The sequence below is a fragment of the Lepidochelys olivacea genome, assembly GCF_965140295.1.
Source record: "Lepidochelys olivacea isolate rLepOli2 genome assembly, chromosome: 17".
Classification (NCBI taxonomy): Eukaryota; Metazoa; Chordata; order Testudines; family Cheloniidae; genus Lepidochelys; species Lepidochelys olivacea.
The window spans coordinates 10,905,071-10,929,734 of record NC_140427.1 but is presented as its reverse complement, the minus strand read 5'-3'; the positions used below and the strand labels follow the sequence as shown (position 1 = coordinate 10,929,734).

Sequence of the window (24,664 nt, the reverse complement as noted above, 5' to 3'; positions counted from 1 at the left end):
AACCTCGCTGGCACCTGACCAAAATGACCAATGAGGAGACAAGATACTTTCAAAAGCTGGGAGGAGGGAGAGAAACAAAGGGTCTGTGTCTGTCTGTAGTCGTCTTGGCCAGGGACAGAACAGGAATGGAGTCTTAGAACTTGTAGTAAGTAATCTAGCTAGGTATGTGTTAGATTATGATTTCTTTAAATGGCTGAGAAAAGAATTGTGCTGAATAGAATAACTATTTCTGTCTGTGTATCTTTTTTGTAACTTAAGGTTTTGCCTAGAGGGGTTCTCTATGTTTTTGAATCTAATTACCCTGTAAGATATCTACCATCCTGATTTTACAGGGGGGATTTCTTTATTTCTATTTACTTCTATTTTTTATTAAAAGTCTTCTTGTAAAACACTGAATGCTTTTTCATTGTTCTCAGATCCAAGGGTTTGGGTCTGTGGTCACCTATGCAAATTGGTGAGGCTTTTTATCCAACATTTCCCAGGAAAGGGGGGGTGCAAGTGTTGGATTGTTCATTGTTCTTAAGATCCAAGGGTCTGGGTCTGTAGTCACCTAGGCAAATTGGTGAGGCTTTTTACCAAACCTTGTCCAGGAAGTGGGGTGCAAGGTTTTGGGAAGTATTTTGGGGGGAAGGACGCGTCCAAACAGCTCTTCCCCAGTAACCAGTATTAGTTTGGTGGTGGTAGCGGCCAGTCCAAGAATAACGGGGGTAATATTTTGTACCTTGGGGAAGTTTTGACCTAAGCTGGTAAAGATAAGCTTAGGAGGTTTTTCATGCAGGTCCCCACATCTGTACCCTAGAGTTCAGAGTGGGGGAGGAACCTTGACATGGTGTTTCTCTCCCTCCTCCCAGCTTTTGAAAGTATCTTGTCTCCTCATTGGTCATTTTGGTCAGGTGCCAGTGAGGTTACCTTTAGCTTCTTAACCCTTTACAGGTGAGAGGAGCTTTCCCCTGGCCAGGAGGGATTTCAAAGGGGTTTACCCTTCCCTTTATATTTATGACATAGCTTAATAAAGCAAATATATTTTTGAGACTATACTATTTAAGTAATTGTAAATAACATAAACATTTTATTTTCCAGGGTACTTTAGTCTTGTAAAAGTTGAAATAGTAATAACAATGTAATTGCTTTACGTTTCTAACTGAAGATATCCAAGCACTTTTCAAACACTGATGAATTCAGACTTTCTGGGGGTAACTATCAAAACACCAAGTAATCCGTAAAGCTGGGAATAGAGTTTGGAAGTCTTGATTCCCCGTATCCCACTCAACTCGGATCACTGGATGACACTCCTTTTAATGTCATGTTAGAATGATTCCCCTTTGGTTCAGAAAATCTAACCTGGAGAGCTCTTGAAAAGTTTCTGAATTTCAAATATTTATGAATTGTTAAAAGCTCCGAAAAAGGGGAAAAAATAAGAGAAATTATGGACTAAATTTTCACACACATTTTCCTGGATTTTTTTCCTACCCAACTCTGGTCCATATTAATTCTGAAATCTTCAAATTAAAAGAATTGAATATTTTTTTTATTTTTCTCCCCTCTATTTTTGACCTTCTCTTCTAACCCAGCTGTTGAAATTTGATACTAGTGTGATCCTTTTCCTGCTAGCCAAATGCAATAGTGTGTATTTTGTATTATATCCATGCATAGGCCGCAATGCAGTAGAACATTTAGACCCAGATTTATGCATGAGCTTAAGTTTACACACTGAATAGAATCCTTATGGGACAGGGATCTTAAACGTTCGTTTGGCTTTACGATCAGAGGAGGGATATTCTAGTGATTAAGTTACTAGCCTAGGACTTGGGTGACAAATAGAAAGTTGTAGGACTTACTCCTTTTGCAGTGCTCTAGGGCTTTTGAGAACAAATGCCCTTGAACAGACATTTTCTCAGGTGTGTAGGGGTGGCGGTGTAACCATGTTGGTTCTGTGATATTGGAGAGACAAGGTGGGTGAGGTAAGCTCCCTCCCCACCAGAAGTTGGTCCAATAAAAGATATTATCTCCCCCACCTTATCTCTCTAATTTCCTAATGTACTGAATTCAGTCCTTCTTGGTAGTCGATAATAAAATAGCAAAAGATCTCAAGCAGATGAGTTATTAAATTTTAGCATGCAACTAACGAAAACCTATGTTTTAAACTGAGTTCCTTACATGAGAGGAGCCTGAGTTTGTATCTTGAATGGATATAAGGGATAAAATGCTCTTACTTTCAAGAACTAGCCAAGGGAAAATTGCATCTGATCTGAAAGCACAAGCCACCTGCATCCTTATTGCACACCAGCCCATGAGCACTTCCATCCCTTCCAGCACATGCAGTATGAGAGGCAGGCAAGAGGTCATTCAAAAATAACTAAGGAAGTCAGCCACTGGCCAAGATACTACCACTGGGAAAATGCATTTCAGACCTTAGCATCTGGCCCTTTTAGCTTCTTAGCACACCCTGTGTGTGATCACAGCAGGCATTGGAAGTATAGCGAGGAATAACTCTCAGGGCAGAGAAGACAAAAATCTATAATTTTTACGGGATGTCACAGAGCATTTCCTTCAGACTCCACATTCTCCCTCCCCCCGCAGTCCCTCAAACCATGGTACTCATTGCTTCCTCCTGCCAGCCAATGATGTATTGCAGGCAGGTGGGCACAGGAGGGAACCTGGTTTCAGAAACTGGTAATAAGGAAGAAAATTTCTGCTTACTTGACAGATGAGGAGGGAGAGAGAAATCTGTCTAGCAGACAGTGATAGAACTTCCAGGAGGGGAAACTGATTTGTAATAAAATTAACCCTTCATTTTGTGCCCCCAAAAAAGCTGCTTTCTGAGTACATTAGAGCATATTCTAGACTAAATTCATGTAGGGTCTGTGCTGGATTTCTGTGGAGCCCCCGAGAAAGATTAAAGCTATCTCCACCCAGCAGGAAACTCCCAAACTACAATAAATCCCTTGTTTAGACTGAATGTAGTTTGAATCTGGCCTCTCTGACAATTGTGTTAGGAAGATCTAGAGCCATGTTCTATTGCACCACTGATTTGGAATTGTCCTGGATTTACACCAGTGTACTTAAAAGCAGTTTGTTTGGCTTTGGGTTTTTATTTTGTTGCCAAGCCTACCGAAATGAGACCAATACATGCCATCGTGGTGGTAGTTCTAATTATTTGGATATCTTTCCTCTGGGAACTGACCTGAAGCTATCAAATTCATTTCACAAAGTCTACCAAATGAGCACTGGGTAGTAGCTTCTTATAGTCCATGATGACACACACTAGATTTTCAACCAGAGAGGTAAAATACTCACTCTCTCCCATTATCCAACTTTCTGAGCCACCCAGTTCCTAACTATTTTAAATCTGAATTAGAGACCAGATTTTTGCCCAATGCAACATAGAATAACACAGTGAAAAGCCTCTGGAAAAACTTTTTTTTTTTTTTTTTGCAGGGGCAACACAAATAGACACTTGAGAACACAATAGTAATTCCTGCTGCTGAGTGGAATGTGAAATGTAGACAGTGGCACCTTAATTGGGGGGTGGGGGGGGAGGGTTAGAAGCTAGTAATTTCTTGATAAACAAAATTGGCTGTCTTGTCACCAGCAGCTGTGTAAACTATTTTTTATGCAGGCAATCTATATGTTAAATATCTTAGCCTCACTTTTTGGAATAAAATGAATGGCATATCAGGATATTTGCTCTTTTTGCTATGACTAATCTGTGAAGTTTTGCTTGTTTGCTTTCCTGATGTCTAGCATTAGATCACTCAGTCCTTGCATTGAATTAGTAAATATTTCTGCCTGCGTTCAACCTGATAGCCTTTAATGTGCATGGAGACGAAAAAAATATGGAGTCAAATTATGTGCCATGGCACTGTGGACAAACGGTCTCTGCTCCCTGGGTAAGGTGTTTGGTTTTGGTAATGTTGATGGAATATATTTCAGTTTAGCAAATGAACCGTGAAAAAGAGAGGCTGTTCTCTCAGATGAGAAACAGGACTACCGCTGTCCTCTGACATGGAGGTAAAATGAAACTTGGTGTCCTCTGAGGCCTGTAGATTCTCATCTGTCGGCTTAGTCAATTTCAAGGACCACACGCAGGCATTGTGGCTCAGAAAACAGCACAAATGGGGATCAGAACCTGGGCTGTGCACAGAAGAGGTTTATATTAGTTTGGGGATTTGGAGTTCAAGATTCTAATACAAATAAATGGAGAGGTGTGGGGGTCAAAGCTGTGATTTCACTTGTTCTCACATTGTATAAGCGGGCAGTGGGAGGTAGATCTGTCTCTCTGAAATGGAACCTACCAAAAACTTCCATCTGTGGCCTGAACTGAAATCTGTGGTTCCAATCCTGCAAGCTACTTTGTGTGAGTGGACCCCTGTGCCTGTGCCCAGACACACTGAAGTCAATGAGTCTCTGTGCAGATACTGGGTTCTGCCAGGCAGAGCCAATTGCATCAAGACATGTGTTATGGTACTTAGCCAGCCAAGATCCTACCCAGTGTCCAAAAAACTTTCCCCAATTCTCAAAGCTCCGTGGTGGGATCCTTTGCTTTATTCTGGACCTACATGGGTGTAAAAGAGGTAAAAATCGACCCACAGTTCAGTTGTAGATTATGGGGCAGAATGTGATCAAACTGTCCCAGATATCTGTGAACCCATACATTCCACCCTTCTAAGTATTAGCATTTACATGATTCTAAAAATGTCTAACATAATTAGTTCAAGATGAATGTCTCTATAGCTTCCAGATTTGTTGAACCTTATACATAGCTTCAGTTAATGGATAGCAAAAGGAGTGATCCGTAAATTTGGTTTTATGAAGTTTTTCACTTATTTGCCATTATTAATTACGTTGGAAGATTGGTAATGGTAAGTGTCCATTAGTGCATTAGCTCAGTGGTGATATACTGTGCTAAAAGGGAGTCAGATGAAGAGGAAAAAAGAAAACCCTATCCATTCATAAATACAGCTCTTTGCAGTTTGTTGAATAGTGACCTGAATAATAGCCAGACCGGCAAGGGCAGAATGGATAATGGAGTTCAGTCTCCAGGGGGAAAGATTCATAAAACCTGTATTCCATTTCACCCAGAAAAGTATTTGCACTGTCACATATTCCCTCTCTAGCTGACCAGAAGAGCAGAGCCAGGAGATTACACACACCAGCACGGCAGGGCTAGGCTTGTCCCATCGTTTTAATTTTTTGGGACTGTCCCAATCAATGAGTCTCTCCTGTGTCATGCAGCAAGAAATCACAAAGGGTGGCATTTCAATCAGCTGTGCAGTAGATGATTAGCCCATGCCAATGGGCCTCATTAAATGGTGGAGGAAAAAAACCCAGCATTTAGCGAATCAGATTCTGACACAGAAATTGTTAGGGGCTTGATTGAAAAGACACTGAAGTCAACAGAAGACTTCTTGTTGTTGTTGTTGTTGTTAAAGGGCTTTGTATCAGGCCTAGGTACTTCTGTGAAAAAAGTTGACCCTGGTCTGTGTGTTTCGTTGGCCGGATCAATTGATTGGATTTGTCTGACCTTTTAGGCTTGTGACAGTTGGAAGAAGTTTTGAGAGGAGTTTTTTTTGTTTTTTTTTAACTCGGGGGTGGAATGACCTTGAGTTAGTGAATCCCCTTTCACTTTTTGGAGGCTTGGGTCCACATTTAGGTTTAGGACTTGCTTCTGAGCCACTGAAGTTAATGGGAATTTTGCTCTCAGACCCCTAGCTCCTTTGGTGGCCAACTATTCCTAGCTGTGCACCCCACCAAAGCACAAAAAGAAACTGACCTAATCCCACAGTGCTGACTGCCAGTGCTTAGGGAAGGCAGGTGTACACTGTCCTTCTCCAACACTTTGGCAGATAAATAACCCTGATTTTACTTTGAGTAGTGGGGAGGTGGAGGTTTAATTTTGGATGTTTCAAATAATCTTTGAATAAAAAGTCACAGCTGAATAAATTATGTAAATGAAAAGGGTATAAAATCTATTAAAATGTGCATTTGCATCTCCCGCTAAATGTTCTCTTGAATCACAAATGTGATCCAGCCATAGAGGGTTTTGTGTGTGGGGGGTGTGTGTGTGTGTGTGGTTTTGTTTTTACACTATTTCATAGCTGGCTTATCTGTTACCAATTTACTTGAGAATTTTTACTCCTCCCAGACTAATTAGTTTCCAAAATATCTCTCTCCCAATTTCCCAGATATCTTAGGTTTATTTACATGCCCCAGGAAGAGCTATTTACTGTTCTAGGTAATTTGATGAACATTCATTTGGTTTGAATTAATATGCAGAGTTGTTGTGGAGCGCTAGCAATTTGCTGGTAATTGGAACATTGACTTACCCTGAAAAAACAGCCTTCCAAGTTAGTTTTCACATGTCACATCATGCAGGAGAACCAAATTTCCTTGTTTACTTGCTAGCAAGGAAACATGTTGTGCATGAACTATTAGAAAAGCGAGTCCCCTTTGCTAACTCTTGCTTTCAAAATTCTCTCCATTGTCCTAATCTGAGTGGTGGGGAGGGTTGAATCTGACCATTTACTCCATTTCCAGGGCAGGTGGGAAACATGGGAGTGACTGTTACTATGGCAATTATACCCTTTTTGTAAATAGTCAGCGGTAGCTGCGGGGTCCCCAGAGGTCTTGAGAATGACTGTGGAAAAAATATGGCAGGGGAGGCAAGGTTCTGCAATTCTCCATTTTCTGGGTGTCTCCTCTTTAGAGGAATTGCTAATGCAGTAATTAGGAAATCCTTTATTCTTTCTTCTTCTTGCAAAGAAGAGTAAATCCCTATAGTATTGTTAAGCGATTTAGCCAGGGATGCACAGGGGATTCATGAAAGGGGGTTGATATATACGGGGGGTGGTGAAGGGATTTTGAGAGAGGCAGCAACAAATGGTGGTTCATTTTGTCCCCCTCTTTAACCAGTGCTACCTCTCCCACCCTCGCTCTCCACCCCATACCATGAAAACTGCCCAGCAAGACTCTCTCCATCATCCTCATTCCAGCAATATCTAATTAGACTTTCTTCTTCCACAGTTGCTATCCCCAAATTGAGCTGCCGCCCCTCCCCCCGTTCCTGTTTCCCCCCTCCATCACTCCATCAAAATTACCTCCACCAGTCAGCTACTGTGGCTTGTAGCCAGGTAAAGTGCCTTGCCCCCCCTTATGCAAATTCTTCCATGTCTGAGAAATGGGGTCCCAGGAGTGCAGGGGTTGTTTAGGACTTCATCAAGCTCACATGGTGCTTCCTGGGGGATGGGGCCTTGAAATCAGTCTCAGGTCCATGGGTCCTGACTTTTGATGACCGTGTTCCAGTGATTATTGAAGGGAGGTATGAGCACAGGCACTTATATACATTACAGCAGCCTCAGGGCTGCTCTAACTTGGGCTCTCCTACTCATGACCCTTGTAGGTCATGGGAAGCAGAAAATGGTCATAGTGTGGTGCACCCCAATCCGCCTCCAGTAGTAGGGACTGGAGTTGAGCTCTTACATAAATTCTGCTCCATTTGGAGGAGACCCTCTGTGGAGAGGGATATGCTCTGGGAGCCATTTCACATACTGTAAGCCCCTTTACGTTGCCACAGTGGCTAAAAGGGCCTTAAAATATTGTGGGGCTGATTCTCAGTTAGTCTAATTCCATTATCTTTTTTTAAATCTAAACTATATATGTATTTGAGGCACTGCCCATGGACAAATTTCAGAGTAACAGCCGTGTTAGTCTGTATTCGCAAAAAGAAAAGGAGTGCTTGTGGCACCTTAGAGACTAACCAATTTATCTGAGCATAAGCTTTCTTGAGCTACAGCTCACTTCATCGGATGCATACTATGGAAAGTGTACACAAATAAATTGGTTAGTCTCTAAGGTGCCACAAGTACTCCTTTTCTTCATGGACAAATTATCACCGAATAACTGGACAGGCTTTTTTTTTCTTGCTTGCTTACAGGATACAATTTAAATGACCATAAGGTCAGTCTTTAATGAATCAGGTTATACTGCATTCACCTGGTGGTTGATAGTTAACTCTAATAACACTGTCAGTTTCACCAGCAGATACATTTCAATTTTGTTGAAAGTGCTCTGACCATGAGCAAACACTGTTTGTAATATATACCTACCTTTCGAACTAATGGAAACTGATATATACAAAATAAATTCCATTTTTCTATCCTGGTGTGGTCTGATCACTTTCTGGATTTCATTTCACTTCTACGGGTTACTTAAAATGCTAACATTTCACCAAGGATTTTCCAGGTAATGAAAGCAACTTTGTTAGGGACCGCAGTATCGGGGGGGAGGGAAACAGTGAGTTGCATTTGTTTGACAGAATATTGAGTCTCCATTGGGAGCATGTTCACTGCCTTCCTCCAATGCAGTGTTTTTCTGCAGTCTTCTGTCTCCTTATGTGACCTCCTACCAAGGCATGAAATGACTTATAATTATGAGTTAAGGCAAATTGTTCTGAGCTAATTTAAGATAGTTGGATATCATTTGCTGATACAGAATGCTGCATGTATGTTCATAATTTCACCTTTGTGCCCTATAACTGTTGTCATAAAAGGAGTCTCACACAAGATGGCACTGTTACAGTCTTGAAAGTTCTTAGCATGAAAACAGTGTACAGTCTTTGAAGTGCTGTGTTTTGTTAGTTTTTGTGATCTTATTGCTTTGGTGGCACTCTAGCAAGCAGGAAAATTCAAGCAGAGAGAAAAACCTTGCTAACTGGAGTCAATTCTTTGGGCAAAGTTGCTTCCTGGGAATTGGGCATTGGTAATGGGCTGAAATTTCTAAGACAGGACTGTCTGTGTGCTGTTTGACCACTTCTGTTCAAGGACTGGTGCATATAGTTTAACACAAGTTACATTAAGAAAATACATAAATTCCAGGTCACTGATTACTCTTCCAACAGGAAAACAAGCTGCAAGACCCTGACACTGCTGCCACTTGGTAGGGGAGCAATATTGGTTCTTCTCCCACAAAGTCAATCTGGCGTGTCTTAGTTTTCACCCCAAGATACATTACCAGCTACCAGCAGAACTTTCCTCCTTTCACCCCAGACTGAATGAAGTGAAGGGAGCTACACCACTGTAGAACCAGTGTAAGAGGAGATTTAAATCCTATGTGTTTAGCTTCCTCAGTTGCTTGTGACAGACCTCTGGTTCTATGCTTGGATCTAGCTAAGTAAACTCTTGACTTTAGTGGGACTCCACACAGGGTCCTCTCACGAACATCCTATTGCAGGGCCAGGGCCGTTATGTTGGACTAACTTTGCTCCCATTGACATCAGTGGCACATTAACTTCAGTGGCCAATGCTGTGTATTTCTGAAAATCCCATCACAAAATGGAGGGTTAGGTCCTGAAACAAATAATCTGAACCATATTTTTAAATGCATTTAGACTTTAGCTACATTTTACTCTCTCCAAATAATTATAAGAAGTCAAATGTGTTGTCTAATCCTTGATTCATTTTATTGTAAATTACCCTATAAATGTGCTTTATTAATAGCACATCAACTATAAGATGAATTATTACTAAAACAAATACAAGGCTATGAATTACATTAACATCTACCAAACAGGTTTCAGAGTAACAGCCGTGTTAGTCTGTATTCGCAAAAAGAAAAGGAGGACTTGTGGCACCTTAGAGACTAACCAATTTATTAGAGCATAAGCTTTCGTGAGCTACAGCTCACTTCCTCAGATGCATATCGTGGAAACTGCAGCAGGCTTTATATATACACAGAGAATATGAAACAATACCTCCTCCCACCCCACTGTCCTGCTGGTAATAGCTTATCTAAAGTGATCATCAGGTGGGCCATTTCCAGCACAAATCCAGGTTTTCTCACCCTCCACCCCCCCACACAAATTCACTCTCCTGCTGGTGATAGCCCATCCAAAGTGACAACTCTTTACACAATGTGCATGACAATCAAGTTGGGCTATTTCCTGCACAAATCCAGGTTTTCTCACATCCCCCCACCCCCATACACACACAAACTCACTCTCCTGCTGGTAATAGCTCATCCAAACTGACCACTCTTCAAGTTTAAATCCAAGTTAAACCAGAACATCTGGGGGAGGGGGTAGGAAAAAACACCAACCCCTCAGACAGAGACAAACACCTACAAGATCTCTGTCAAGCTTTCTTACAACTACAATACCCACCTGCAGAAGTAAAGAAACAGATTGATAGAGCCAGAAGAGTTCCCAGAAGTTACCTACTACAGGACAGGCCTAACAAAGAAAATAACGGAACGCCACTAGCCGTCACCTTCAGCCCCCAACTAAAACCCCTCCAATGCATTATTAAGGATCTACAACCTATCCTAAAGGATGACCCAACACTCTCACAAATCTTGGGAGACAGGCCAGTCCTTGCCTACAGACAGCCCCGCAACCTGAAGCAAATACTCACCAACAACCACATACCACACAACAGAACCACTAACCCAGGAACTTATCCTTGCAACAAAGCCCGTTGCCAATTGTGCCCACATATCTATTCAGGGGACACCATCACAGGGCCTAATAACATCAGCCACACTATCAGAGGCTCGTTCACCTGCACATCCACCAATGTGATATATGCCATCATGTGCCAGCAATGCCCCTCTGCCATATACATTGGTCAAACTGGACAGTCTCTATGTAAAAGAATAAATGGACACAAATCAGATGTCAAGAATTATAACATTCATAAACCAGTCGGAGAACACTTCAATCTCTCTGGTCACGCAATCACAGACATGAAGGTCACTATCTTAAAACAAAAAAACTTCAAATCCAGACTCCAGCGAGAAACTGCTGAATTGGAATTCATTTGCAAATTGGATACTATTAATTTAGGCTTAAATAGAGACTGGGAGTGGCTAAGTCATTATGCAAGGTAGCCTGTTTCCTCTTGTTTTTTCCTACCCCCTCTCCCAGATGTTCTGGTTTAACTTGGATTTAAACTTGAAGAGTGGTCAGTTTGGATGAGCTATTACCAGCAGGAGAGTGAGTTTGTGTGTGTATGGGGATGGGGGGGATGTGAGAGAACCTGGATTTGTGCAGGAAATAGCCCAACTTGATTGTCATGCACATTGTGTAAAGAGTTGTCACTTTGGATGGGCTATCACCAGCAGGAGAGTGAATTTGTGGGGGGTGGGGGTGGAGGGTGAGAACCTGGATTTGTGCTGGAAATGGCCCACCTGATGATCACTTTAGATAAGCTATTACCAGCAGGACAGTGGGGTGGGAGGAGGTATTGTTTCATATTCTCTGTGTATATATAAAGCCTGCTGCAGTTTCCACGATATGCATCTGAGGAAGTGAGCTGTAGCTCACGAAAGCTTATGCTCTAATAAATTGGTTAGCCTCTAAGGTGCCACAAGTACTCCTTTTCTATCTACCAAACACTGCTCAGTGATTCAGCAGTGATTGTATCATGTGTCAAATATTTGATGTCATACTTATTTAAATAACTCAAAATGTTGTGGGGCGGGGGGGTTTAAGGCTACTTTATGCTTATTAATAGAATTTTCCTCACAACCTTCTCCTGGAGTTAGGGGCTCTGCCTTAAGTGAGGCACCTAAACCAGGTTAGATCATGCCCTCGCAGGCAAAATGCACATCTCTTCCCCTGCCTCCCGCACTGCTCATGCTCAGTACCACCCTCAGGTTTCCCCTACGTTTTCATGCCCCCATCTGTGTTCTGTGCAGTTGCTTGGCTGCCCCTCCACCAATTGGTGGCCTGCCTCTGAGTGAGGGGGCTGGTGGATAACCGGTATTAGCTGTGCTCTGAGCACATTTATATATGAGAGTTCTGCTGGTGAGATAAGTAGTATGAAAATCCTACTTCAGCTTGACCTAGGGCTCTGAGCTGCACATTAGGGCTTAGGTGGCTTGGCAAATGCCAACTGGCAGAAACTTAGTTGTCTACGGGGTTGGCAGCAGCTGAGGAGGGGGTTGGAAAATGTCCGTGGTACCTAGGTCTGGGTCGAAGTGAGTCCCCGGGGTCACACACAGAATCTGTGGTAAAACCAAGATTTGAAGCCAGATCTTTTGCATCCCAGTCCAATGCCCAAACCACAAGCCATCCTTCCTGTCTCCCCTGCATTTATTGTGTTTGGAATTTGGGCACAAATTTTGGACTGATGGGGAGACAGACGGTTATTACTGGCAGGGTTTAAAACTTCTCTTATGGTATGATACTGGTATGTTACTAGTGCCAAACTGATGTGACTGAGTAGAGGGACAGACCCTGTGTACGGAAGGAATAGAAAAAAGCAGTCTTGTGGCGGCTACAAGTTACTGTTTTTCCTCCAAGCTTTCCCTTTAATTCACTTTACTGTAGAACTGGAAGTGTATATGGTACCCGTATTTTCGGTGGGGGCTTTCGTTATGCTTATGACCTGTAAAAGTGTGACGACAAAAATGGCATAAATGCCATGACAATAAACAGATTTGGCTTGCAGTGTTAATTTTTGTGCTAACACATGCAAAATTAAGCACTTCCCAAGTATTTGATTTCATTAGGCAATTTAGTGCTCATGAAAGCTGGCAGCCTGACAGCCTTCAGAGCTGAAATCTTCTAGCCATCCGAGGAACAGGCAATACCATTGCAAAAATTGCCTGCTACCACCCCCCCCCCCCCGCCCCCAGCATGCAGCAGCCTTGACCTGTATGATCTGGGAGGGTCTTCTCAGTCCTTAGCACCTCTTGCATAAGGATGCCAGTAATGATGGCTATTTTTCAGGAAGTGGGCGTGAGTCTGCTAGGAATCAACCTGGGACTATCAGCATTATTTGACGTAGGACTCCAAATGACAGCAGCTTCCAGTTATGAGCATCGACCTCGGTACAATTCAGACCAATAACTTAGTGGTGTTGACACTCGCTGCATCTTGACTTCAATTTATATTGTAAACTCTTTAGGGCTGAGACTCTCTTAAGGTGTTTCTCTACAGAACCTAAGGCAATGGGGCCCTGATCCTAACTGGGGCTTTTAGGAGATGCAATAGTAACCACTCTGGTCATTATTTGGATTACGGTAACACTTGAGTCTTTGCTGGCACGTGATACATGCCAAGCATAGTCTAGCTGTAGGTCTTCAGTGAACGTGTGGAGCTGGGTGAAAGTTTTTCAGCTAGAACTTTTTTATGAAAAGTGCTGATTCAGTGAAACTGACAGCTTTCACAGATTTGTGTTGATTTTTTTGCCCAATTTTTTGGAGGAAAAGGCAAATTACCTTCTTCGGTTCCCTGCCGCCCCCCCCCCCCAAAAAAAAACCAACAAAACCTCGGTGTTTCATCTGGACACTTTGGAAATGAAACCTTTCCTTTTTTGAAATGACTTATTAAAAAATTTCCTTAAAAATTGCTAAAACATGGTAAAAAAAAATTCACGATCAAAACTAAATATTTGAATTTTGTCCGAATGAAGGGTTTCATTTGAGCTGAAGTTATTCTCTCCATCCCCTCCCACACCCCTACCCCCGACTTTTCAATTCACAAAGAATGTTTGGTTATGGTCTGCCTTGAAATTATTTCTTAATTGCTAACCAACAAAAAAAAAATCCACTACTTGCCCAGCTCTGCTCACAACGCCCCTGAGAATTACTGTCTTCGCTTTACAACTAGGGACCTGGAGACCCAGAGGAGAATGGACTTAGAATCATAGAATATCAGGGTTGGAAGGGACCTCAGGAGGTCATCTAGTCCAATCCCCAGCTAAATCATCCCAGCCAGGGCTTTGTCACACAACAGCCAGTAGTCGAGCTGGGGTGAGAGCTCACGCTTTCTGGATTCCTGGCCCTGTCCTTATTCCCACTAGACCATGTGATATTTAAAGGTTCATTAATACTGTATTTCACTGAGTATGTTAAGTGAGACCCCTTATTTACAAAAACCTTCCTGGTGGAACATTCAAGGGAACTGGGAGCAGGGATGCAGAGAAAGCATAGTGTGTGTTCCTGGTAATGTAAAGGGACATACTTATTTGTATTACACTGCTGCGCTCCATTATGGCTTGTGTTCACCTTGTTCACAGGGCAAATGCTTTTTTCATTTGAAGCCAGGTCCCAATCAGAACCGATCAGTGTATCAGTATTTCATGTTGTATGCATGAAAGGAACCAAGCTACCACTAAATCCTAAAAATACAGTGCTAAGAGCACCATTGACTCAAGAAGAGCAAACAGAATGAGTCCATATGGGCCAGTTTCAGACACCAGTTCCTAAACCACATCTGCATTGTTGTGTATGCAGCTGCATACACAAACACCCATGTTTGCCTGAAAAGAGATGGGATCTGCTTGCGAAGAGCTGGATGCACGAAGGCGCTGGATTGATGGAGTAGGGCTGGAAAAGTTGGCGCTCCGTTTCTCTCCCAAGGAATGAATGGAAGCGGTCACGGGGAGGTTGGCCTCTGCAGATGAAGCAGTCCCAGAACCCCTATGCCAGAGCAGGGGCTCCTGTTTGGCCAATTCAGAGCATGTGAGGACAGCACCTGGGGGCTGAAAAAAGTCAGGGAAGGAGTTGGGAGAGATCTCGGGCAAGCCTGTAGAGAGCAGAAAGCTTTCTGTGGGTCCTCCCTGGGAAGAGGGAGCAATTGGTTAGGAGACTGTTCGGGACCTGCAGGAAGGCTGAAGGCAGGAGACCAGCAAGAGGCTTTCCTCTCTGGTGTCCCCAAGCCAGAGAGCCAGGGCTGGTAGCAGGAGGAGCAGCTGAGGGAGATGCCTGCCTGCCTGCCTGAATGCTGGAGAGCCAGAGCCAAGGACCAGAAAGGGGCTTACCTGCTGACTTCTCCATGCTGGAGAGTGGGCACCAGGAGAACAGGGAGAGGGACGAGGACAGGGATACTCCCCTGGTGAAGATGCTCTCCAAGCAGAGAGGCTGTGGAGGTTCCCAATTGGAAGGATGGGGCTAGAACAGTTCTGGTGGAAGAACAGAAGAGGGCTGATGCCAGGGCTATGCTGGAATGTGATGGGGGATGTCCAGGCTGTACGTTGCATGTACTGTTTGATCTATGCTGGTGAATTCTGGACCATGGTTGTGGAACATCTGTTATGATTTGTGTGCACATTGGTTTTGTAATAAATTAACCCCACAAGGGTTAACTGATCTAAGAAAGATTTTGGACTGTCCTGGGGGCCTCTGAAAGGAGAAACTGAGGCACACATGCCTTTCATGTTGTGGCGTGCTGCAGAGGGATGCTCCAAGGGGGGTGCCCTATTACATGGCCTTATTCTAATTTACACTGAGACCACTTTGCACTGCCAGTGCAATTTATGCCCACTTCAAGACTCCTTTACATTTTCAGAGTAGTGTAAATGAGAATCTGGCCCTAGGAGTTTTAGCTCCAATACATCCTCTCTGGTTCTTTGGAGGACAACAGAGCTACTGTAGGAGAGCAAGTACATGAGAGAGACAACAGTAATATATTGATATGCTGCCGTCCAGAAGAACACTTGAGCACATTAACATTGTCTGGAAATAGTCCCCATGAGTTTAAAGGACACCTGCTTAAATGTTTTGCTGGATCAGGGTTTTACTGCATTACCCTTTTTAACACTTTTTTCTTTTCAAAGGGTGACTCTCACCCTTTTTTTCCACAGGGACCAGCACAAAGCTTATGCATTGCTTAGTGCGTCTCCCCCCCCCCTTACACCGTATATTGAATTCCCCACCCCCAAAACATTAGGCGCAGATATGGGGCTTGGGTTTGGCGCATTATGAAATCCAGAATGTGGCACCTTTCACTAACAATAGCAGAACTGGGCAAGAAGTGGATTTTTTTTTTCATTTCATGGGCAATGCCGTGATTTTTAAATGTGTTTTCATTCCGAAAAACCTAAATTTTCTGCAAAATGGAATTCCAAAATGTTCCATTTGTGGGGGTTTTTTAAAACAAAATATCATCTAGATCAACATGTGTGGGGTTTGTTTTTTTTATTTTAAGTGTTTTGATGAAGAATATCTTACTGGCTCCTCATACTCCATCATAGGGGAAAAAATGGAATGAGAGAAAGCTCCATGTGATGAAAACAGGACATAAACATATTAGGCAGCTTGATAGAACTCTTGGAATGTGAGCATTGAGAGTGGGGCAAAACACTAGTTTTAGGGTTTCTTTTGCAGCTTCTTCCCTATTTTTGGAAGAAGACCGTTCATTTGTTTGAACAGCAGCTGTCCTATAAATCACTGACAGATCCTCTGCTCAGAGCAAGTAATTAGCAAAGGAGCAAGGTGCCAATTTGAAAATGACATGAACGCAAGACTATTTATTAGGCAGATAACTTGTCTCTGAAATGTCAGTTAGACTCTTTATCTTACACTGGGTAGAGCTATGAGTTCATTTTGACAGAAAGTGTTTGTTTTTATTTACCAGAAGAGGGACTCATTGAGATTAAATGCACTATTGAATATGTAATATGCTAAACAGTTATTTAGAAGTGATTGTGTGTTTAATATGACATACAAATAATGGCCATTCATCTTCCATTAAACTTTAAATGCAAAGACAGATTTTTTACAAAAATAAGTGAAATGCATGAATGCTGGACATTTACACCAGTCCTGCGCTAATAACTCCACTGCTCCTGATTTACTTCTGTATCACGCCATTCATTGTGCTGGCATGAAACTGGAGTTATGCCAGCATAAAATGGCTTTGGCCCAGTGACTGACTTAAACTGGTGTGAATTGGGAGTAACTAATAGGAGAATCAGGCATAGTATATGCAAAATAGATTACACTCATGTAACAGAGATCATCATGTAAACACAACTTCACTAGCTTCAATAGACTTACTCCAGATTTAGGGACAAAGTGCAATCAAAGTCCATGGAAGCTTTTCTAACTGCATAATAGCAGCAGAATGTGGTTCATTTTCTTAAACTGTTCTGGGTCTTTAGCATATTGGTCCTGTTCTGTTACACAAATGTAAAATGCAATGCCACAGGACGTATGGCTGCAAAAATAGTTTACTAGTGGTGACAAAGCTCTGATCCTACAATGACCTCTGTTGTTGAGGCATCTTCTCTTAGAGATCACCATAGGGTCAACTCTGGAGTCTCTTTGAGTTTTGGTTCTGTTCAGATAAGTATCATTTAGTTTGGGTGTGCATCCAGTGTTCGTTTTTTTTCTTTTTTGGTCTACAGATGAGCCATGGAAAGTGTTACCCTGAGAGATTCTTCCCCTTAAGACTCAGTGGCCAAATCTTGCTTCAGCATCAAACTAAAGTAATTCCACAGAGTGAGTTCTAATTTTAATTTTATTTATTTATATTCTGGTAGCACCTATGGGGCAGAATTAGAATTGGGGTCCCATTGTATTAAGTGCTGTACATACAGTCCCTTCCCCAAAGAGTGTGCACTCCAAGTACACTATTGTATCTGAGGCAGAATTTGACCTATTGGTCAAAAAATATTGATACATTATATTCTTAATTTAGGATTCTAACACATTAAAATGGTAACTGGAGGCTTGCTCGAAAGCCCACTGGAGTCCATGGGAAATCTTTCTGTTGGTGTCAAAGGGCTTTCCGTTGGTGTCACAACCTAGCTGAATCTGTTGCCCTTGCAGGTGATTTCTAAGAGCTTGCAGTACAAGCTCCTCTGGTGACTTGAGGACAAATCCTCAATGGCTGTGAAAAACCCTGGCCACAGTAGGAAGCTGAGGGGGAGCAGGGTTCCAGCTCTAGAACTCAGGTCCACAGGAGCTCTTTGACCACAATTGCACAGGGCTTGATGTTGAAACAAGTTTCGGTGATCTGAACAGTGTCACATCCTCCAACAATATGCCCCTGTGTGTACGTGGGGAAAGCGCGCGCACACTAAGTGGTTGCTCCTGCAGTGCGTTCCTCCTCTGAAGCCCCATGCAACTCCTTTAATACCAAACTTGGCTATTCCAAACGCACCAGAGAAAGGAGGAGTACTGTGTGCAGTGCTGCAGAGTAGGATGTACATGAAATGGTTAAATTTGGTTGCTGAGGGAATGACTCCACCAAGCAGAAGTAGTTTGCACATGTACCTAATAATATCAGGTTTTTCCATGTGTGTCAGGTGCATGTGTTGGCTACCTGGGACGGCCAGTGCATCAGGCATGAGATGCACTGTCCTGAGGTTGGGGGTTCCACAACCACCACTCCCAAGAGAAGGAGGCGGGTGGTGGTGGTCGGGGACGCTCCTCAGGGGGACTGCAACCCTGACTGGGAAAACAGAAGTCTGCTGCTTGCCAGGGGTTAAGATTCACGATGTGACGGAGAGACTGCCGAGACTCATCAAGCCCTCGGATTGCTACCCCTTCCTGCTTCTCCACGTGGGCACCAATGATACCGCCAAGAATGACCTTGAGCGGATCACTGCGGACTACATGGCTCTGGGAAGAAGGATAAAGGAGTTTGAGGTGCAAGTGGTCTTCTCGTCCATCCTCCCCGTGGAAGGAAAAGGCTGGGGTAGGGACCGTCGAATCGTGGAAGTCAACGAATGGCTACGCAGGTGGTGTCTGAGAGAAGGCTTTGGATTCTTTGACCATGGGATGGTGTTCCATGAAGGAGGAGTGCTGGGCAGAGACGGGCTCCACCTAACGAAGAGAGGGAAGAGCATCTTTGCGAGCAGGCTGGCTAACCTAGTGAGGAGGGCTTTAAACTAGGTTCACCAGGGGAAGACCACCAAAGCCCTGAGGTAAGTGGGCAAGCGGGATACCGGGAGGAAGCACAGGCAGGAACGTCTGTGAGGGGAGGGCTCCTACCTCATACTGAGAATGAGGGGCGATCAGCAGGTTATCTCAAGTGCCTATATACAAATGCACAAAGCCTTGGAAACAAGCAGGGAGAACTGGAGGTCCTGGTGATGTCAAGGAATTATGATGGGATTGGAATAACAGAGACTTGGTGGGATAACTCATATGACTGGAGTACTGTCATGGATGGTTATAAACTGTTCAGGAAGGACAGGCAGGGCAGAAAAGGTGGGGGAGTAGCACTGTATTTAAGGAAGCAATATGACTGCTCAGATCTCCGGTATGAAACTGCAGAAAAACCTGAGTGTCTCTGGATTAAGTTTAGAAGTGTGAGCAACGAGAGTGATGTAGTGATGGGAGTCTGCTATAGACCAGGGGGATGAGGTGGATGAAGCTTTTTTCCGGCAACTCGCAGAAGCTACTAGATCGCACACCCTGGTTCTCATGGGTGACTTTAATCATCCTGATATCTGCTGGGAGAGCACTACAGCGGTGCATAGAAAATCCAGGAAGTTTTTGGAAAATGTAGGGGACAATTTCCTGGTGCAAGTGCTGGAGGAGCCAACTAGGGGGGGAGCTCTTCTTGACCTGCTGCTCACAAACCAGGAAGAATTAGTAGGGGAAGCAAAAGTGGATGGGAATCTGGGAGGCGGTGACCATGAGTTGGTAGAGTTCAGGATCCTGCCACAGGGAAGAAAGGTAAGCAGTAGAATACGGACTCTGGACTTCAGGAAAGCAGACTTCGACTCCCTCAGGGAACTGATGGGTAGGATCCCCTGGGGGAAGAACATGAGGGGGAAAGGAGTCCAGGAGAGCTGGCTGTATTTCAAGGAATCCCTATTGAGGTTACAGGGACAAACCATCCCGATGTGTCGAAAGAATAGTAAATATGGCAGGTGACCAGCTTGGCTTAACGGTGAAATCCTTGCAGATCTTAAACATAAAAAAGAAGCTTACAAGAAGTGGAAGATTGGACAAATGACCAGGGAAGAGTATAAAAATATTGCTCGGGCATGTAGGAATGAAATCAGGAGGGCCAAATCACACCTGGAGCTGCAGCTAGCAAGAGATGTTCAGAGTAACAAGAAGGGTTTCTTCAGGTATGTTGGCAACAAGAAGAAAGCCAAGGGAAGTGTGGGCCCCTTACTGAATGAGGGAGGCAGCCTAGTGACAGAGGATGTGGAAAAAGCTAATGTACTCAATGCTTTCTGTGCCTCTGTCTTCACTAACAAGGTCAGCTCCCAGACTGCTGCGCTGGGCATCACAACATGGGGAGTAGATGGCCTAGTGAAAAAGGTTTTCCTAATATCCAACCTAAACCTCCCCCACTGCAACTTGAGACCATTACTCCTTGTCCTGTCGTCAGTTACCACTGAGGATAGTCTAGAACCATCCTCTCTGGAACCACCTCTCAGGTAGTTGGTCTCAAGTTGCAGTGGGGGAGGTTTAGGATGGATATTAGGAAAAACTTTTTCACTAGGAGGGTGGTTACCTAGGTGGAATGCGTTACCTAGGGAGGTGGTAGAATCTCCTTCCTTAGAAGTTTTTAAGGTCAGGCTTGACAAAGCCCTGGCTGGGATGATTTAGTTGGGGATTGGTCCTGCTTTGAGCAGGGGGTTGGACTAGATGACCTCCTGAGGTCCCTTCCAACCCTGATATTCTATGATCAGTACATGGTAACACCAGCCCTTCTTGAAGCTGCAGTAGCTCAGGACTGGATCGCACTGAAGTGTGCTTGTGCTGAGAGAGCTAACTTTATCACATTAGACCTGTGGTTAGAATAATTTTGGTCTTCCTCATACACATTCTCACTGAAAACGACGGATGAGTCGTGGGTGCTCTTGCAGACCCAACCCATGCCAAGCAACATATTGTCACTTTTGTCAATATGACACATGAAGCGCTGCTAATAAAGTACTGTGGAGAGCAGCTTAGAAAAGGAGAAGTGATGGTTTGTTTAGCTTATTTCTCCTTCCCCTCTAAAAAGACCTTAACTCTGAACAGAGGCTCTAATTATTAGCAAGCAAGGAATTAACTCCCTGCTTAGAGCTCTCTCACGTGGGCAGGGCGCGATGACAAATTGAGGACAAGGACTGGAAATCCCACAAAGCACTCAATAGGAACCCAGGAAACTATAAAAGAGCAAGATACCTTTTCACTGAAACTTTTTTTTTACGAAAATTCTTTTGGATTAAATGAAATTGTTTTTGTCACAATCTCACTTTTTTGACAAACAATAAAAACCAAAATGTTTCCAGTTTTTGGGTGAGGATTTTTGTTTGTTGAGGGGGAGGTTCTTTTCTCTACTCATCTTCCTTTTCTCCCCTCCCCCCCAATTTTGCCACTGGAGATGGAAAAAGGAAAGCAGGGGAGGAGGTAAAAAGGGAGGCAAACGGGGGGTGGGAAATTTTTTCAGTTCTTATTTTTTGTCAATTTTTTTTAAGTGCAAGGTGAGATATATGCATGCACACGCCATTTTTGATCTGCTCTGCTACCTGGCAAAAAGGAAGCCTCCAAGGCATTCATATACCTACTTGTTTGGAGGATGGAATAGTAATTGTCCATCTCTATCTAACTGAAACTAATCTAGCCATGCCTTTACAGCACAGTTTTGTACCTGAGCACCAATTTGATTCTGTGTTTATGTACAAACCCTTCGTTTATTTTGTGTTATAACCTGTGCCTATCAAGACTCAAGTACGAAGCCTTGCAGGGGAAAAGGCTGTTGCTTTTGCCGGACTGTCTCATTCTCTAAAGAAACCGAGACCTAATATACCAACTATGATGTCTTAATCGTATTTGTTACATATTCATGTTAGCAAAGAAAAGAACTAGCTGTTTCCTGGTTGTGTAACGCGGCATTCAGATTTTCTATACACATTGGGCAGGTACCCATTCTTTGAGCAAGTCTCTTCTGCCTCTAGTATTAACCATGTTGCTGGCTGGCTGTCATTTTCTACCTTTCTCTCTCTGTGAATTGATGGATAGATGCTAGATAGCAAAGCTGGTCAAAATTTTCCACCCTTCAATTTTTGTGTGTAAAATATTTGATAACCCCCACCGCATACTTTAGGCCTGAAAATTTTAAATGAAAATTTTCGAGCCTTCATCCATGTATAAAGCTAGCCAAAATTCAACAAATTTAAAAATTTCAGAGGAAAATTTTCACTGCAAATTTGATTTTTCACTTAATGCCTGAAGAGTTTCCACAATTTTTTTAACCAACTCTTAGTATGTTTTTGTTTGTGTATACATATGTATACAAACACGCTTGTTTTTTAAAATAAGCATAATAAATTAGAATAAGATTAAATGTAACAAAATAATACTGTGAACATGAATCTAGAACAGAAAGCAATGCTAGTCACCAGTCAGCAAAAAGGCAAACTTTGTAATGTGATCTGAACAGTTTGTTCCTATGCTAACAAAAGACATTCCATTAGAGTTTTTATTACTGGTTCTATATCTGCAAACAAGAGTGTGGTTTAATTAGTTGATAACTAGGATTGAAAAGACATGGCTTCTTTCAAAGTCTTCCGGCAATCTGGCAAACAGTTGGTATTTTTTTTTCTTTGGTAAAGCAGACTCCATTTTTAAATAAATATATAATAATATTTTATGTCACAAACAATAGATTAAACCACTGGTTATCAAGTAGCTTTTAAATACAGTCCCCCAGTGATTTAGGAGAATACATTATATATCCTCAAAATGGTAAAAACATTAACAATGTTTTTTAGAGGGCTCAGATGAGGACCAGTTCTCTGCTGGTGTAAATGAGTGCAGTTCCATGGATTTTAAGGAAGTCTTCTCCATTTAACTTATAGGAGAATTTGGCCCATTGTGTTTAGCACATTGCAGACTTTCAACAAAAAATACAAACCATCCTTTATTAAAGAAACATGTATTTACTGTTACAGTTAAGTAATGAGACTGCTTTGTTCAATGAATGGAGATCACCTATAGAATTTCCAGGTACCCTGGTTACACTTTTGAACATCACCTAAGCAACCAGTGATAAAAGTCACGGTACTAAAGTGTGTTCTCTAAAATGTTTCAAGGACATCAGCCCAAGAAGTTAGCCTAGGTTTTCTATATATTTTAAGGTTTTTTTTTGTTTTACATCCTACATATTTGCAGTTGGAAACCAAAATGTGAATGAGAAGTACTATGATGTATTTAAATATCACCATACATATTTTTACAGATGAGGAAACTGAGGCAGACACCCCCTGTGATTGACTTACCTACTTCTGAAGTAATGGTCAAAATTGGAGAGTTCCCAGCTCCCAGTCCTGTGCTGAGAGCAACAAATCTTGTCTCTTTGGAATTTTTTACCTTTTGCACTTCATTAAAACTTTTTTTTTCTGTGTTTAAACCTAGACATCTGAATCTAGAAATCTGTTTTACCAAAGAACCGATGTCTCCTTCTATTCTTAGTCCCTTCTATATGAGGTCGACTCGGCAGAACTTAAGTACTGTCAATCATTATTGCTGTTGAATGCTCAAGTTCTACAATAATGAGGAGGCATGGCTTGAAGGATTTTGTTTTTATCTAAATTTAATTGCCAGCTAAGTAACTGGCATTTTTAACTTAAAACATAATGCAAAAAAGACCTCAGTAGATTGGAACAATTGTCAGTTAAACCTCAAGCTACAACCTCAAGGATACGTGTTTTGGCCTGATGTATCTTGGATAGTATTCCAAGAAGAATTAATAGTAAGTTAGAAAAGAAATCTGCTTGGATTAGCAACAGAATGAAGAGAGACAGTCTATCAAAGGACTTGTCAAGTTGTAGCCCAAAGAAGGAACTGCTTGAAGATCTGTCAGTTGTATTGCAAAGTAGGATTTCAAAGGTGATGTATGAACCAGCTCTCAAGGCATTATTTCAAGGGCATGAGACTAGGGGTGGACATACCTACAGTACGTAGCAGGAGTATCTTAAAACAGAATTCCTCAAATGGCCTACCCTAGGCTTGTAAAACAAATAAAAACTTAAAGAAAAAAAAATAAGGCTTGATATGTCCTTGAAATATTCTAGAGAACACATGTTTTAAGTGATACTGACCTTGTCATTAAATCTTAAGATGAAATATATCCCGAGATGAGTTCTGTTTGATGTTTTCAACCTATTTTAATAGGGAAATTGGCTCAAATTCTGTCTGTGAATTTCAGCCTCCTTTACAAAGGATATCCTATAGTAATTTGGCATAATAGTTACTGTTTGTATAGGAAGAACCTAGGGGCTGGATGGCAGTGGACATTTTCCTGTATCCATTTTATTGCCACTTTGGTCATGGTCTCTGAACTATGAAACAATAAAGGACTCGCTTAACCTTCAACTGTGTTGTGCTGTGGGGGCGCCGGGGGAGAAATAGGTGAATTGCATATAGATGTTTATATTCCTTTTATGCAGGCTCCATTTAGCTGTCATCTGCCCTGATGTTGCTCTCAGAGAGATGCAATAATTTCCTGACTCTTTGACTAGGAAGATATTTCACTAAAGAAGAGAACTCGTGACGAGCAGCAGCAATTTGGAAATGAGTGTTAAGCCTCAGGTGCTACTGTTTGAAACATTTGCCGATTCACCATATTAGTTTATTCCTTGTCAGTTTTCGCTTCTCAGCGCGCTCCTAGTGTCCTCGTTGAAGGACACCTTTGAAATGAGGGATGAGCCATAATGAGGAGAGAGATGAGAATTAATCAAAGATGACACTAGAACGGATTTGAAAAATATTTCTTCTGCATAGTATTCACTGTGTGTGTGTGTACATACCCATTGTTGACCACTTGGCAAGTCCGTGAAGGACTAATGCAAAGAGGAATAACAACATTTAAGCAAGTGGAGGGAGGATGCTCTAAAGCTTTGGACAGAGATTCAGAAACCCTGGGTTCAATTCCTGGAGCTCTCTCAGTATTGCTACATGACCTTGGGCAAAAGACCTAGGCCTT

General features: G+C 42.5%; 1 protein-coding gene across 2 annotated transcripts in view; it reads left to right on the top strand.

Moving 5' to 3' along the window:
* Positions 1-24,664, top strand: part of EXO5 (exonuclease 5) — a 491,361-nt gene that overhangs the window by 359,048 nt on the left and 107,649 nt on the right. Inside the window, exon 3 of one of the 2 annotated variants that reach the window (XM_084651336.1) lies at positions 17,130-17,223. The exons of the other annotated variant lie outside the window; for it this stretch is intronic. The gene's annotated coding sequence lies outside the window, so the exon portion shown is untranslated. The remainder of the gene's footprint in view (positions 1-17,129; positions 17,224-24,664) is intronic. 2 annotated transcript variants of the gene reach the window in all.